General features: G+C 27.8%; 1 protein-coding gene across 2 annotated transcripts in view; it reads right to left on the bottom strand.

Moving 5' to 3' along the window:
* LOC129974822 (uncharacterized) overlaps window positions 1-16,760 on the bottom strand; it is a 199,783-nt gene that overhangs the window by 91,215 nt on the left and 91,808 nt on the right. Inside the window, exon 1 of one of the 2 annotated variants that reach the window (XM_056087586.1) lies at window positions 1,163-1,229. The exons of the other annotated variant lie outside the window; for it this stretch is intronic. The gene's annotated coding sequence lies outside the window, so the exon portion shown is untranslated. Of the gene's footprint in view, window positions 1-1,162; window positions 1,230-16,760 lie in introns of those variants that run through there. 2 annotated transcript variants of the gene reach the window in all.

The raw sequence follows: 16,760 nt of genomic DNA, 5'->3' as shown, positions 1-16,760 counted from the left end.
CTTAAAATGTGACTGGTGTCTAACACTATAGATGTTAAATCTCTGTATAGAATTTTATTAGAAATTGTGAATACAATTGTACAATATGTTTTATTGTGTGGATTAAATGTAGAAGTAAATGGTTATAAAACCATCGTCAGTGGACTCCGACAATCTTTCTCGCATATGCTCTAATAAAGAGATGGCTCACAGTAGTTACCAAATATTAAACTTCGACGTGAATGTAGAATTTCCACTGAATCTATCATGCCAACTTTGGCGAATTATTTGGGGGATTAATCATTGGCGCTAATAGTATCCAAAAATTGAATTGCTGTTTTATACATGTTTTTCTCAACCGATTAAAACAAAAATTTGACAAAAAGTTGCAGTTCTAATCACCCAAAAACATGCCATATTTGATCAATTTACATTATGTTTTACATGTTTCTGAAAGTATAGACCGATATGCAGTCAACCTTTGTTAGATTTGGCTTAAAATTTGGCAGATGTTTGCACAATAGATGCCGAATCTTAGTCTGCCGAATCTTATCTATCTAGCTCTCTTCGTTTTGCAGTTATCCTGTTAACTTATATTCGAACATCCGGACAGACGTACTTCATCGAAAGAGATTTTACTCAAAATTTGATAGAAATCCGCTAATTTGGAAAAAAGACCGTATACCAAATTTCTATCCGTGTCACAGATATGAGGACATTTTTCAAAAATATACTTTTCAAATTCACGATGGTCTAAAAGGTGGAAATTCGCTAAAATAGTGTGTTCGAATCTTTTGACGATTACTATACTTTCACCATATTACGCATACGAGAAAGTAAAAACCAACCAATATTGAACTCTGCTATATTTGGGAATATGTCCTTTATGTCAGACAAAAAACGATGGTGGGCTAGAGATTATTTAGGTCTTGCGCTTGAAGACATTTTGCCTTTGCTGGCTCTTATTTTTTTACTACCTCCTCGGAGCAACCACCTTTAAGAGAAAAAAGGAATATCTAGGGTGGAAACCTTCTGAATCCAATCCGTAGCGGAACGTTCGAAAAAACTCACTTAGAGGTAACGATGATGGATTCCGTAATGGTTCAGAATGAAAAAAAAAAAAAAGATTTTTTTTTTTTTTCATTTACTTTCGAAAAAAGTAGTTTATTTTTGTGTCGTTTACCTGATTGCTGGCCCGTGGTTTCTTTATGACTCTTGGTTGGTTCGTGTTAGAGGGCACGTTTCTGGATGTGTCATTACTGGTGAGGACTAGATAGCGGCAGAAGAAGTTATGAAAGAGAAGACATCTTGAGGCTTCTTTAGATATGTCTTGATGTTTCTTCCGTGTTTATGCACTGTGTGATTAGAGAAAGATGCATATAAGGACATAAACTTTTAGTTTTTCTGTAGATATATCGTATTTTATGTTTATTATTATTATATGTTTAATTCTTATATTAAAATTTTAGATATTCCAGCAGTACTTTTTCGATATCCCGTATTTGTTGAGAAGTATAAAGTAGTTAATTGAATATAATATATTGGACTAATTTCAGTCGTTAGATAATAATGCAGTGGTGATATTTCTATAATGACACTTGTAGATAAGTGCTTTAGTTCATTGGAAAAGAATATACTATTTGATATATTTGTAAGAGATATATACGGTATTGTATTGTAAACGATATTTTTGTAAGGATTAGATAGCGACAGAACAAGTTATGAAGAGAAGACATCTTGAGGCATGTTATGCCTCGATGTTTCTTCAATGTTTATGCACTGTGTGATTAGAGAATGATGCATCTAAAGATATAAACTTTTAGTTTTTCTGTAGATATATCGTATTTTATGTTTATTATTATATGTTTAATTCGGATATGAAAAACTTGGTTATTCCGTTCATGCCTTTTTCCCCAGCATTGTTTCCATATCCATATTTGTTCCGAAATATAAAATAATAAGTTTCAAAAGATATGCTGTACAGAATTTCTGTCATTATATAACTATGGTAATTTTTCTATAATGCTACTTGTGGATAAATGCTTTTATTTATTGAAAACGAATACATTAATAAAAACGGTTAATTTTAATTTCATAATTAATCTTTGAAAAAATTTACCGAGCAAAACCGGAACAAACAACAAACAAACTGGAATTGAAAATCTCTTTTTTTTTTTTCTATATATTGAACCTAATTTTAATACTTAGATAAAAGGGAGAGGATGATATTTCTGTAAAGACATTTGCTTATAAAAGCTTTATATTGTCAGTTACGAATATATTTATAAAAATGTATAATTATAATACCTTCAAGTGTTTATTTATACAATATTAATTACATATTTATTGTTTTATTTTTTATAAATAATCAAGAGATACATCGATAAAATCAATGCAAAAATATAGTTATATTCTCCTGAGAACTTCGTTTTTTCAAAAGCAAATCTTCCCTTTTAGGGTTTAATTAAGCTATTTGTTTATTTTTTTTAATTTTTGAAATTATTTTCATTCATTACATTCAGATAAAAATACTTACTAATATTAATATTATTTGATAAGAGAAAAAAACAAAATAAATATACAAAAATAACAGCAAGTGAAAAATATGAATATTAATAATGAATTGTCATCAAATCCTATTTATGTGCATATGTGTAAAGTAACAAAACGTTTATATTTGTAAAAACTTTTGAATTTTCATTATTGAAGTTTTTTTTATTAATATTTTAACAATAAAAGTTTCTTTTATCGTAGTTCTTTGCAAGGATGATTTTAAAATTTCATAAATTACTTTACACTCAGTTACTTACACTCAGTTATAGAATAAATGCCAACTGTATAATCAATCTTGTTCTAGTTTTTGAAAAATAATACAATAACAATAATAATTTTGAAAAATAATATAATAATACTTTTCTGTCAAGAAATCTTGAACATAATTGGAAATTATTCCCGAATTGTGTTTTATCAATATGGTAGAAAGTACTATGGGCTCTGCTTCGGTGTCAAATGATTCTAGGTTCGAAACCCACTTCCCTAAATTCTTCCTTTTAAATATGAATTTAAAGATTGAATGTTGTCCTCTAATCAATTTATCAGACACATAATTCAACTGAGCCCCGGTGCATGCTGATTATCGCGTTTCATCAAAACTGGCCTTTAATATTATCGAAATTAAAATGAATCCTAAATAAGTTTAACATATATATTTGTCAACAATTTAAGAAGAATAGTGGTAAATTGAGAAATCTACTGGAAAATCAGCTAATACATTTATCTAAATTTTGTGAGTTATTATATTAACTAGTAAATAAAATGGAATAACAAGTTATATATTTCCCTACAATTTAAGAGTGAAATCGTGAATTCTAACAGAACATCAATTTATGCAATTTTTTACAATTTATGAAAAAATTGTTATTAATCCTAAATTTCAATAGAATTTCAAGTTTAAATATAAAATTTTGATAAGATGTAAATTTGATTTAAAATATTAGTGTCCGAAATTACTGCATTTAATTTAAATTCCAGTTTAAAACTATACAAGATGAATAACTACTTCCATTCATTTATAAAGTAAATTAATTTAATTCATCAAGAATTCAAAGATTTCTCCAGATACGCGGATGTCCAAAAGACAAATCTGTGAATAATTTCTCAAAACTGAAAGGACATTTAATATGTGAAAGGAAAGTAATCTTTGATCTTAAAGCATTTGCGGTAATCAATGGCATAAATCAATTTCTAAAGAACGAGTTGAGTCTCAGACATTCATTTCGTAAAAGTCATTAGAAAGTGCAAGTAATAATTAAATGCGTCAGTTTAAATTAGAGAAGAATTTCATGCATTAAATTCATATTTTTAGACTTGGGAAGACGTGCTTTTAAGAGAATACAGAAGATTTAGTTTCTCGAATTTATAGAAGAATTGGAATAGAATTTTTTCAAATCTTATTTATTGTAATTGATGAAAACTAATTTTCGTTAAATTATTTGTGTTTTTGATAATAGAATGTGAATTAGGAAGAAATATCAAGGTCATTCTTAATTAAAATGTGAATTTTGAATTTAAATGCTATCAAAGTCATTCTTAATTCTAATGTGAATCTTGAATTTAAATGCTATCAAAGTCATTCTTAATTCTAATGTGAATCTTGAATTTAAATGCAAACTTTTGTCAATTAAATTATAATAGCGACATGAATCTTGTTTATTTAAAAATATTTATAACTACACAAAAAGAATTCCGATTTGATTTTTTTTATATAACGCTTGATGAATTCAACTGTTCAACATAATTTTTCAACAAATATTTCTATCCTTTCAAAAAACAAAGTTGTAAATAATTCCATCTATCAAAAATAGAAATTCATTTCAAACATGAAAGGAAAGTAATCTACTCCAGAAGCACTTGCGGTAATCAATGGTATAAAGCAATTTCTAAAATGCAAGTTAAATCTTAGAAATTTATTCTGTAAAAGTCATTAGGAAATGCAAATATTAATTAAATTCTTCAATTTAAATTAGAGACGCATTTCCTGAATTTAATTGAATTCAAATTCTCAAACTTGACAGGATCCACTTTAAAATATTTGTTCCGATTATAGAAGTTTTCAATTAATGAATTTAAGTTTATTGATTTTTTCCAGAATTCGTCTCAATTTCTATCAAAATTCTTTTATTGCCTTTAATGAAAACGATTTTTAATATTTATATTTCTATTGTTCTTTTTACTCTATATGGTATTAAATATTGTGCTTAGAATGTAGATTTTAGACTTTGGAAATATGAACTAAAAGCGGATTTTATGCTTCAACCACATTAAGATTTTCTAAATTATTTATTACAGCCTAAATAACACCATTTCAATTTAATAAAAGAAATTTTGATTGCAGATTATATTTTCACTTTTTTTTTTGTTTCGTTTTTTGAAAATAATCATTTTGTGAAATGATAAAAAGCTACTCAGAATTACTATATAGAATATTTATTGCCTAATATAAGGGAAATACACTCTTTTATACAAAGAGAGAATATTGTAATTTGCAAAATGTTCTACTCTCTCTAATTTTTGACGAATATCCACAATGTATATCTCATTGATGCTGATAAACTCATTTTTAGTATTATGTCCGTCAACGAAATAAGGGGAAAAAAGAATGTAAAAAATTCTGAATTTAGTAAAAATGTCTAGAATTTGGTAATTTAGAATACCTAAATTTAGGTATTCTAAATTACCAATTTCATAGAACTGTTTCAAATTTTGGGACCAATCTTCCAAAGGACTAATAATCTTTTCGCTGTCTATCTGATTAGTTTTCATCTAATGAGCAATGCAACCAAAAATAGTTGATGAATAAAATTTGGCATGCTGCATTAACAAAAAAAATTTAGTTCGGTATCAAATTTGGTATGATGCATTAACAAAAAAAATTAGTTCGGTATCAAATTTGGCATGATGCATTACCAAATTTTTTTCAGTTCGGTATCAAATTTGGCATGATGCATTAACAAAAAAAATTAGTTCGGTATCAAATTTGGCATGATGCATTAACAAAAAAATTAGTTCGGTATCAAATTTGGCATGATGCATTAACAAAAAAAATTAGTTCGGTATCAAATTTGGCACGATGCATTAACAAAAAATTTAGTTCGGTATCAAATTTGGCATGATGCATTAACAAAAAAAATTAGTTCGGTATCAAATTTAGTATGATGCATTAACAAAACAAAATAGTTCGGTATCAAATTTTGGGCCAAAATTGTTGAAAAGCACATCTGCTGACATTTTGATATTTATATACAAGTGTTTTGTCAACAATAACACTGATCTAAGGATCTAGACAAATGAAATATATGCATCCTTTCATAATATAAATTTCATAATATAAAATAAATTCTTGAGCATAACACTAATTTCATAATATAAACACTTCCAAATTCCATAGTTTTATTATTTTTCTTGGGCACTTGTGGGCAAAATTTAAACAACAAATTAATATCTTAACATACAGCTATGAAATTTTAGAAAAAGGTAATTTGTGATCATTAATATACCAACTCAGCAGAAAGTTGATGCATATTCAAATATCAGGATCATGAAGTTGCATGACACGCGAGAGCAAACAAAATGGGTAGGACAATTTAAAAAGAAGTATGAAAGTCTGACATCTTTAAACGAAGTAAAATTATTGGAAAACTAGATGGGCGTTATTTGATGAGTATTGCCTAAAAGAGTGGAATTGACAAAACTATTTTTTCACTCACTTGGAAACCATCTCAAAGTTACATACAGTTGTAAGGTTGACGATGGACGGTCAAGTAAAAGAACGGCAATATCAACTTCATATATTGCCCAGCTGGGGAAAAAGGGTAGAAATTAGACAGCATGCAACATTGTACAGAAAGGTAATGACAGCCGGAAAACCGGTGTTCAGTTTACTGTAATCCGACGACTGCATACAATTGACCTATTCGCCCGGCGTTTAGAATGTTACATACTATTTGCAACAGGTCGTCTGGAATATTGTTTACAGTCATGTAATGAACACAAAGTCATGTCATCTAAATGCAGTTATATTCTCTTTACTTATAAGAGTCGTTTTAATCTCACAAGCTATTTTCGACGCCATTTGACAGGGAGAAATGTGGTGTTATATTTTTATCAGCCACTGCAAGGAAAAAGACTGTTCTAATTATCTTAATCCTTTAAAGGGCCATTTTTTTCTAGTCATATTATGTTAAAATATTTTTAGGCTTGAAATTAGAATAAGAAAAGGGATTCATTTAGCTTATTAGATAAATTTAATTTGAGGAATTAATTAATTTGGTTAATTAATAATTAAGTGACAAACCAAGACACATCATTTTGTGTGAGATAAAGAACTGAAGCATCTAAGTTTCTGTCTTTCTAAAAAAATTTGCCAGAACTGATGCCAACCTACATAATTTCATACAAAGATGGATAAATTTGGTGGGAAGCATACTTCCCACGGCCTTAGAAAGGGTTAAGAAACCTGTGTGAGAAGGCAAATGTAAAGAAGCTCAGTGTTCATTATTACTATGATGAAACTATTCTTCACTATATGCGTCTGCTCCGAGTTGCCATAGACTTTCACTAACTTAACTTCCATCAAGTCTATGAGTAATATCTCTTTCTTATTATGAGACTAATATTACTAATATAAGCTATTTTAACTATATAATTACGATTAGATTTTTTTAATGACGAATCAGGTCTTAAACGTTGTCATATTAAAGGAACGTATGGCTAATATGTTTCGAATTTTCTTTATTTGTTCGAATTTTCTTTATTTGTTGTAAACAATATAGGAAGATTTAATTAAGATGATTAAGCACAAGAAATTATGAAGATTGAAATTTCCAACCGATACAAACGTAGAGAATTAAAGCTTTAAAAGAATTAAAAATTAAAGTAACCTATTCCTAAAGAATTAAATTTTAGTTAATGGATAAAACTATTTAACATAAAATGTAAAAACATGTAATGTCGTTTTTCAGAAAATTATGAAAAATTCCTAGATTTTTAAACTGAAAAAATGTTTCATAAATTTTGTTTTTATAGATAAATCATTCCATAAAAATAACGAAAATTACTTATAATCTACACAAAAAATGAGTCAATTCAGAATTCAGCTGAATTTCTTTAAATGTCTTAAAGTAAAACGATTTAAAAATTTAATTTAATACAAAGCATTTAATATAGGGACATAAGCTTTAATTTCTCAAATAATGTTAAAGTAGGATTATGAAATGAATTTTCTTCCTTTAGAATTTTAAAAATTCATTTACAAATATTTTATTTTTGTTGTTAAATAATCAAGCTGACACATATATAAACTTATGTCTCTTATATTAAATTTTATGAGTTGGGAAAAAAAAATACATTTTTTTTTCTTTTAATCTGCTTAATATTAATATAAAAAATAGTAAGATTTTAAATGGTGTAGTTTAATTGCATATTTCATTATATAACAGAGCGCTAATTAAATTTTCCACATTTTTATCCTGTCTACGAAGTTTTCAAAAGTGGTTTCTGCTGATTTTTTCCATTCAATTTTAATTCACTGAGATGTTCAGTTCTTTTCATATCTTAACAATCCCAAAACCCTTACAAAGAGAAAAGGTTTTTGTTTTTTTCTAATTCAAATGCATTATTTCTTAAATTTTGTTTGATTCATTCTTTACTCCCAAGTCATTATGATACAAACAGAAAATAATTAGAAAACGCTCTAAAACAACACTTTGTTTGTTACATTTATTTTAAAGTACGTCTTATTTAAACTATTAAGGTTTAAGCGTATCTCTTAGAATTGTCTCACAAGTGGTTCTATCTATTGTTCCTTAAAGAACACCTTATCTTGCCCCTTTGGGAAATTGAAGACAAAAATTGCCTGTGAAAGTCCCTTAATGGGTGTAAAGAAGAGAATGTCGCAAATTAAATTGTGTAGTAAATAAAATTATGTAATTGGGTGGTTTGTTTACTTCTTAATTAAGTTAATATAGTTGATTCGCAAGAGATTTTCGGACCTCTTTGGCCTGGTGGTAAGGTCTTGGCTCGTGAGCCGTAGGGTTTCAGGTTCGAGACCCGATTCCACCAAAAAACCATCGTGTAAGGAGGTCTGTTGCAGGTTAAATCCGTCAAGGTCAAACGTCCTCCCGCTGGTGTGGTGTGGAGAGGGGGTGCCAGCCCAAGTGACGTCCTCGTCATCTGACCGCAGTTCAAAATTACGAGGTCTGTTCCAAAATAGCCCTAGTGTTGCTTTACAACGAAACATTAATATAACTTAACTAAACTGAATTCACAAAAGATTTTCAGCAATCACGAACTCCACCAATCTCTCTTATATTATACTCCGGCTTTGTTAGAATGTTAAATGTTAAGAATGTTAAATAGAAAATGAATCATTACAAATAGATATCAGTCGTTATGGCTCAACATAAATGCTCAGGTTTTAAATCTATAACGACCGATTGAGCTTTTCATGTTGTCAGATACTTGCAAAATAATGACAAGAAAAGCTAATTGATTTGATTCCTTTTTGTAATACTTATTATGCATTTATGGGATATTTGCCTTGTTGTCCATTTATATACTGACAGAAATTCAAAATCGTAACTATTACGATTTTGAATTTCTCTCAAATTATATCATTTATGGAGTAAATGCTATTTTTAGTGTAGTTCCATTATACTAAATCCGCAGATCTCCTAAAATTATAAATCAAATTCGGTATTCAGAAATGAGTAAAGCATATTATGTGATTGCCACAATTGTAAAATTATGTCTAAATTTAAATTCGATTGAGTAAATAGCAGCGGTTCAAAAAGAAGCCGAATTCCTTAATTGTAATTAGGGATTGCAATATCGGACTAAAATTTCAATACCGGTATTCGGTATTTTTTAGATCTTAATACCGGGATACCGGTTTTAATACCGGTATTAGAAATTTTATAAAAAGAAAGAAAACACAGGTGTTTCTTTGTTTTATTTGCAAGTTTTATTAGAAGGTGTAAATATCATAAAAAATAATTTGTAGCTTATAAATTATAACAGTATATAAAGAATCACAAAAAATGTAAAGGAACATCTTAAATATCACTATTCAGTCTGTGGTACTATTACAAATTTTTGAAATGTGATCTTAAAAAACATAATGCATCAATTGTACTGTCATTAAGCCTGAAATGTAATTTTGTGCAAAAATTACCAGCTGTCGAAAAGGCTCTTTCGGCATATATGCTAGTTGGTGGTACTGTCAGCAATGCGCGATATACTTTTTCCAAGTATTTACCTCTAAATCCCTTATTTTCAAATAAATAGATTTATCGTCGGATGTTTTTGGATATAGCTGATTTCTGTATTGTATTTTGGTTCGTTGATTTTTTTTTTTTATCGCTAATACTAATTTTTGTTCTAAAGACAATTCCTTTCCACTATCGACATTAGTGTCATCATAATCTTCGATAACTGAACCGAATTCTTCTGAATGTGGATAGGTTTGTGGGTAAAAAAAGTTTAAGAAAATTTACTATAAACTTAAACAGATTTGAATTGGTTATTTTCCTTTCTTCTTTTTCATTTTCATTTTTAAAATCATTATAATTATGTAAATACCATAAGACATTTTCTATTTCGGTATGCCTTTCTTCTGTGCGATTTTTCAACGTAATATATAATTCTTCAGATAGTGATGTGATCTGTTCTTTCAGTGACTGCAACATGAAATTTATTGTTGCATTAGCTGTTAATAAATTAGAATCTCTCCGTCATAATGCCTCAATAGTCAGTTTTATTGGAAGTAGAGCTGATACAGTTCTGGATATTAAGTCGAATTCACTATCTCAAAAATTAATTTATAGGTTTAAGTCGATTATTGCTTTTTGGATTGGATTTCTCAGTTTCAAAAATCGTTCCATCATTAGGAGTAAACTGTTCCAACGTGTCTTAGAATCTAATATTAACATATATTCTGTTTTATTTTCAGTTAGTATATATTTTAGTAATATGCCATTTTTCATAGGGGAACGTTTAAATATCTTAACAATTTTTCGAACTTTATAAATTATAGGAAGCAATTCTTGATGGGTTAATATTTCATCCTCATTAGCAATATCTTCTTCAACAATTACTTTGTCATTATCTTCTTTGCCAATATTACTCTCATTCTTACTCTCTTCAAAGTTGGAATCCGAAGTTTCTATATACACAGTATTTGGATTCTTCTGTTCTCTATTTTTTTTGGTATAATACATCTATTACTTCTAATTGAATTCCATGAGCATAGCACAATTGCTGATTTGCACCAATCAACTTTCGAACTTTTTTCATAACTGTTGCTCCATCAGTCGTTATGGATACAGTATCTTCTTTCAAGGATAATCCATGTTTCGGTAATTTAGATTTAAGCAATTAATGAAGCCATTAATTAGCTAATTAATTTCAACCGTTAGGGAGACATAAAAACAAAAACGTATACTATTTTGCTATGTTGAACATATAGTGGAGACAATTTTAAAAATTTCTAGTAAATAAAGGAAAACCTCTATTTAATTTTGTGAATACCGGTATTACAAAATTGTAGAAATGGGTCAAAATACCGGTATTCGGTGTCCCGATATACCGGTATTGTAATCCCTAATTGTAATGCTTCCTTATCTTCTTTAACGTGATGTAAATAATAAATTGTGGCCACCACAATTTAAGATCTTCTTCAATTTTTTTTAATTCAAACTATCAAACGGGAAAGCTTAGAAACCTCATATGGAATTCTTTCTATATAATATTTGGAATATGATATCAACAATGCAATTCTATATTAGTATCAAATTTTGAATCCGCGGTGGATCTAAGAGGTAAAGTTAAAATCAACAGTATGTAACGTATATCAAAAATCACATTATATATACTTCACTATGTAACATGTCATGTGATCCTGACACTACAATTATAGATCCATATAACATTTTGAATCTCCTAGGTCAAATCAAAAATGTCCAAAACACATACTCGAATTTTTGTACTATAAGACAAAAATAAGAATAAAATGTACGATATTGGGAAAGCATACTAAAAAGTAAGGGGATGAACACATCTGTAGCACAGGAAACAAGTCAAATTGAATTATTTTATCATTGTTTTTCTTTTGATTTTTTTCAAACCGAATCCGCAAAGAAAGACAGGAAATTACGTTCCAGAGAAAATAAAAATATTTTTTCATTCTACCAGTTGAAGGGAAAAAGAAGTGCTGAAATTTTCTTTTGCTAGCTCTTAGTCTTTGCTGCTTTGTTCTTAGCGTGATACTTATAACTCAGGTAACACAGTTTTTAGCAAATTATTGTGCGATATCATATTCTACAATATTTAACAATATAATACAACAATGTATTATATTGTATTACAATATATTCTATCTATATGTTCTATGCCAATGGCTGGATAAAGAAACTCCAAAAAAGATAACAATGATCGATTTCTTGATAATTTACAATGAAAATAGAAATTGTTCAATTTAAAAAATTATCATTCATTTTCTTCATAATTACTGTGCGACATTACATTCTTTAATATTTAACTGTATTTTACAATATCGCGAATATAATAAAATATTGCACAATATGTGTTTTCTGTTAGATAAGGAACTCAAAGTGCGAAAGAGAGAAACGTATATATGCTTATAAACTTATTAGGCCAATTGGCTGGATTAAAAATAAACTCCTTTAAAGGCAATGATGTTCGATTTTTAATGGTTTTTAATGGCAGAAGTCGTTCAAGAAACATTTCCTTCTGATTCTTACCTTATTGGCAGAAAAATAACGTTTGTATAATGACTCGTTATAAGGTAGGTTTCATATTCTGGTATTAATTAAGATACTAGAGTTCATAGTGGGGAGACTAATTATGAATTAAAACTTATTTTAAACCATACTAAATTTTCTATTTAAATTACTTTTGAATTGGTACAATAAGTAGTGGATGATTTATTTTAGTAAAATTTTAATTCTATAATATTGTTATATAGAATTATTAGTCAAATTTAATAATATGTGGAGAAATTTCAAAAATGATGTATTTTAACATTTGCTTTAAAAAAAACTCTTATTCAAATCGGATTCTATGCTTAATATTTTTAATGACGGAATTTTGAAATTCCTTTTCTGATGCTTTCTAATTTTAATATTTTCAACAATCATGATTTTTAACAAATATATAATGATTTAAGAATTTGATTATCGAAAATTCAATTTAATTTTTGATTCAATACATACGATGCCAATTGGTAGAGAAATTTAAAAAAATGGTTTAAAATTCAATAATACTTATAATATTGAATTATGAAAGATATGCAAGACTGCAATATTATTATCTATCTATACTTATAATAAAGCTCAATGTGTGTGAGTGTGTGTGTGTGTGTTGGCGCTCTACAGGCCAGACCGTTTGACATACAGCTACCAAATTTGGTACATATATACCTTGGAGGTTGGGAATGTGCACCTGGGGTTTCTTTTCTCGAATTTTTAATTAGAATTTTAATTATTAATTAAAAACTAACTTTCCCGCCAAAAAAATCTTCCATTTTCCCCACCGCCAACTTTTCCGCCCAAAAAATCTTCCATTATCCCCAGCGCCAAACGAGAAAGGCTTCAGTTTTTTTTCTCCCAACAGTAATGAGGCTAGGGTTAAAATTTTTCGGCGGATTATTTCAATCGGTTCTGTTTATTTTCTTAATGTTTGATGCATTTAAAATTAAACATTGTTAATGAATCAATCTTTCAGATTCATTCTGAAGTACTTTTGAATTAAAATAAAACAGAATAAAGGAAATTAAAAATTTCTAATCCGCATAGCGTTACCCCAACTGGCGTAGAAAAAATCACGTATTTGCGTTACGTAAGCGGCGAAGAAAATTCACGCATGCGCATTCTGTTCTGATTGTTGCCATGACAACGTTATCAATGGATGATTTAAATTATTTTTGGGTTAGTTGCATGCTTTTGTAAGTAAATTGTATTTATGTTAGTTATATATTTTTTGTATATGCTTATAGTTTTAAGTACATCGTTTTTTAAGTAGTTTTTTTAAAACCTGTTTTCAACCATTTATTTTAAACGATTCGTTTATTTTCTTAGTGTTTGATGCTTTTAAATTTAAACATTGTTAATTAATCGATCTGCTCATAATGAATCTAAGAAAATTTTGTGGACCAACTCTTGAGATATTACATAAATTTAAAAAGATATTCTTTAGTGCCCATAAAGTTTAAACGCTGAGTGACTCTATTTTCAGTAATCAGATTATAAAAAAATGCTTTGTTTCAGTAAAAAATATTATTATATTAATTGAAGATAAATTCTTTCCACTTTAATTTAAAGCATAAATTCTACGGGTGCTAACAGAAAATGAGAGAGATACATATTACGTTATGACTGAAGGCCTTTATAATATAATGAATGAATTATATGATAATCAAAATTTGAAGTTTTAAAATATTTTGATGAAGAAGCTATTAAAGTAGGAATTGCATAAAATATTTAATTATTAAAATTTTAACGAACATTAGGATTGGCGAACCGGCTGGTCGCCAAAGGCGGCTAGTACTTTTAATAAAGCTTAATGTGTGTGTGTGTGTGTGTGTGTGTGTGTGTGTGTGTGTGTGTGTGTGTGTGTGTGTGTGTGTGTGTGTGTGTGTGTGTGTGTGTGTGTGTGTGTTGGCCAGGCCATTCAACCTACAGCTACCAAATTTGGCACGTGTATACCTTGGAGGCCGGGAATGTGCACCTGGGGGTTATTTTTTCGAAGTTTTAATTAGAATTTTATTTATTTAAAAATTAAGCGAAATTTTGGCGTGTTCTGCTATAACTTTCGAAAATATTACCGCACAAAAAAGATTTTTAGAAGTTAAAGATCAAAAATATATCTTTTAAATGATACCAATGTTTTAACCCTAAAATTAAATTTCTTTTTTTAATGAATTTTTAAATAAATATTTTAACTATATTTTTCAACAATTTTTTTCGTACAAAATAAAAATAAAATTTAAGCTGCACGAGCACGTTTCGCATTCATGGGAAAAAATTAGCTTTTTTCAAAGTGTTGCCATCACATTGATTAAAGCTCCAATTAAAAATAAATTAAATCCTTTTGGAAATGAAATCTGCAAATATATAATTTTCGGCACGTGCCTGTAGGAAATGAAACAAATATGAAATATTATTTTTTCTAAAAAATAAATTCAAGAAAAATTATTTTATGATCTTTTACACACTCTATATAACTAATCCAATAAATCAGTTTTATTTTAAGGCAAGTTTTGTTTAATATGAACAGGATATCCATTGAAATCAGGGCCACACAGCTAATTTGTAAACCTTTAGTAAGACACAGATCTTTTAAAATGGTCTAAATGGAAAATGATTATATTTTATGCAACTTGATTCAGTAAATGCTTTAATAAATAACGAATTTTTGATTTTACATAAGCTTCTGATGTGGAAATCACGATTAACAAAATGTTCTTGAAACACTAATATTTTAAATAAAAAGAGTTAATTTCCAATCGACTAAATCAATCACTTAAATTGACTGATTTATGAAAATTTGAATATCACTATTCAATAAAAAAAGGATAATTTTAAATTTTCCATCGATCGTTTCAAAGAAAATACGCCAATCAGCGCGCAGGTTTCTCAAGATTAATTCGCCTAAGATTATGAAAATGTTGAGTTTTTCTAAATTTTTAACATTCAAAACTTCATAAATAAGTCTTAGTTGATCGTGGAAAATAGAAACATTCATTCATTCATTTATTTAAAATTCGGTGTGTCCAGAATATTTCTTAGAATATGATACCTTACTGCATTAAATTTAGACTTCATAATTTTTGAAATATATTTATAGGAAGGAACAAATTATTATTATTGATTTCATTTCAATCCTTTTGAAAGCAAAACTAAAAACTGAATTTTATGCTGAATCTGATAAATTTTTGTAGAATTATTCTTTGAGATATTACATAAATTATGAAAAATATTTTGTAGTTCACATAAGACTTAAATACCGAGCGATTCTGTTTGCAATACTCTTATTCAATAATAATAATGATAATTAATAAATAACAATAAAGATGATAAATAAAATAAAAGGCTTGGTTTTATTAAAAAAATATCTTTATATTAATTGCAATCTCAGCATTTCCACTTTAAATTAAAGTTGAAGTTTTACCGGAAATGACAACAAATTAGCAAAATATATATAGTAAATTGAACGAAACGATCTAAACAACAGTATAAGTTTGGTTTGACTATTAAAATTTGAAGATTGAGAATGTTTTGTTTGAGAATCTATTAAGAGACCAGTTACTTAAAATATTTAATTGAAAATTGTAGCGATCGCTAATACTGGCAAACCGGCTGGTCGCCAAAGGCGGCTAGTAAATAATAAAGATATGCGAAATTAATATTATAAAATAATAATAAAAAACAATTATAAAAACAAGATTTTCATATGCAATAAAAGCAGAAAATAATTTGTTATTAAAATATGGACGTCAAAAATAATTATACGAAAGTGGCTGAAAATAGAATATACCACCATTCTTAGCATCCATTAAACTAAATTTAAAGTAACCAAAAAAGTAGAATGAGAGAATAAGATTCCTTTTACATTACTGATTTAAAATACCATTTAAATTTTAAAATTATTTTGAGATTTCTTGTTACATAAATATTTATACAAAATTTGAAAACTTGCATCTAACAATCGATGGAAATTTAAATTCACCGCATAAAATGATTTTCTTATTATTCCAATCTTTAAATACATTTTTACGTTGCCACATATAATAATGAATAAAATTTTGAATCAATATAAAAAAAATATTAATATCTCTTATAAGCGATTAGTTTTTCCGGTTTTTAAAAATCGTTTGGGATGATATTTCGTTTTTCAAGATGTTGCATGGATTCTAAAATTCTTTGGCTGCAATACATCTTTTCCCTTATAGTTAATAATATACTTTTTTTTTAAATTTAAATAAATTTATTTTTATATTTCTGTATATATCATTTGTACATAATTATCAACTTCTGATTTGATATGAGATAAAATTAACCTTTGCTATATATATTTGTTATGCTATTAGAATATTTTATTTATAAATATTGAAGTATAAGAAATTCTTTAATAATTTTATGTTAACATTTATAAGATATTTATATTTTTTCATTCGGAATTATAATTAATCGGAATCAAACATGAGA

The sequence above is a fragment of the Argiope bruennichi genome, chromosome 7 (assembly GCF_947563725.1).
Source record: "Argiope bruennichi chromosome 7, qqArgBrue1.1, whole genome shotgun sequence".
Taxonomy (NCBI): Eukaryota; Metazoa; Arthropoda; class Arachnida; order Araneae; family Araneidae; genus Argiope; species Argiope bruennichi.
Note: the sequence above shows the minus strand (reverse complement) of the source record. Positions and strands in the feature narration are given on the sequence as shown.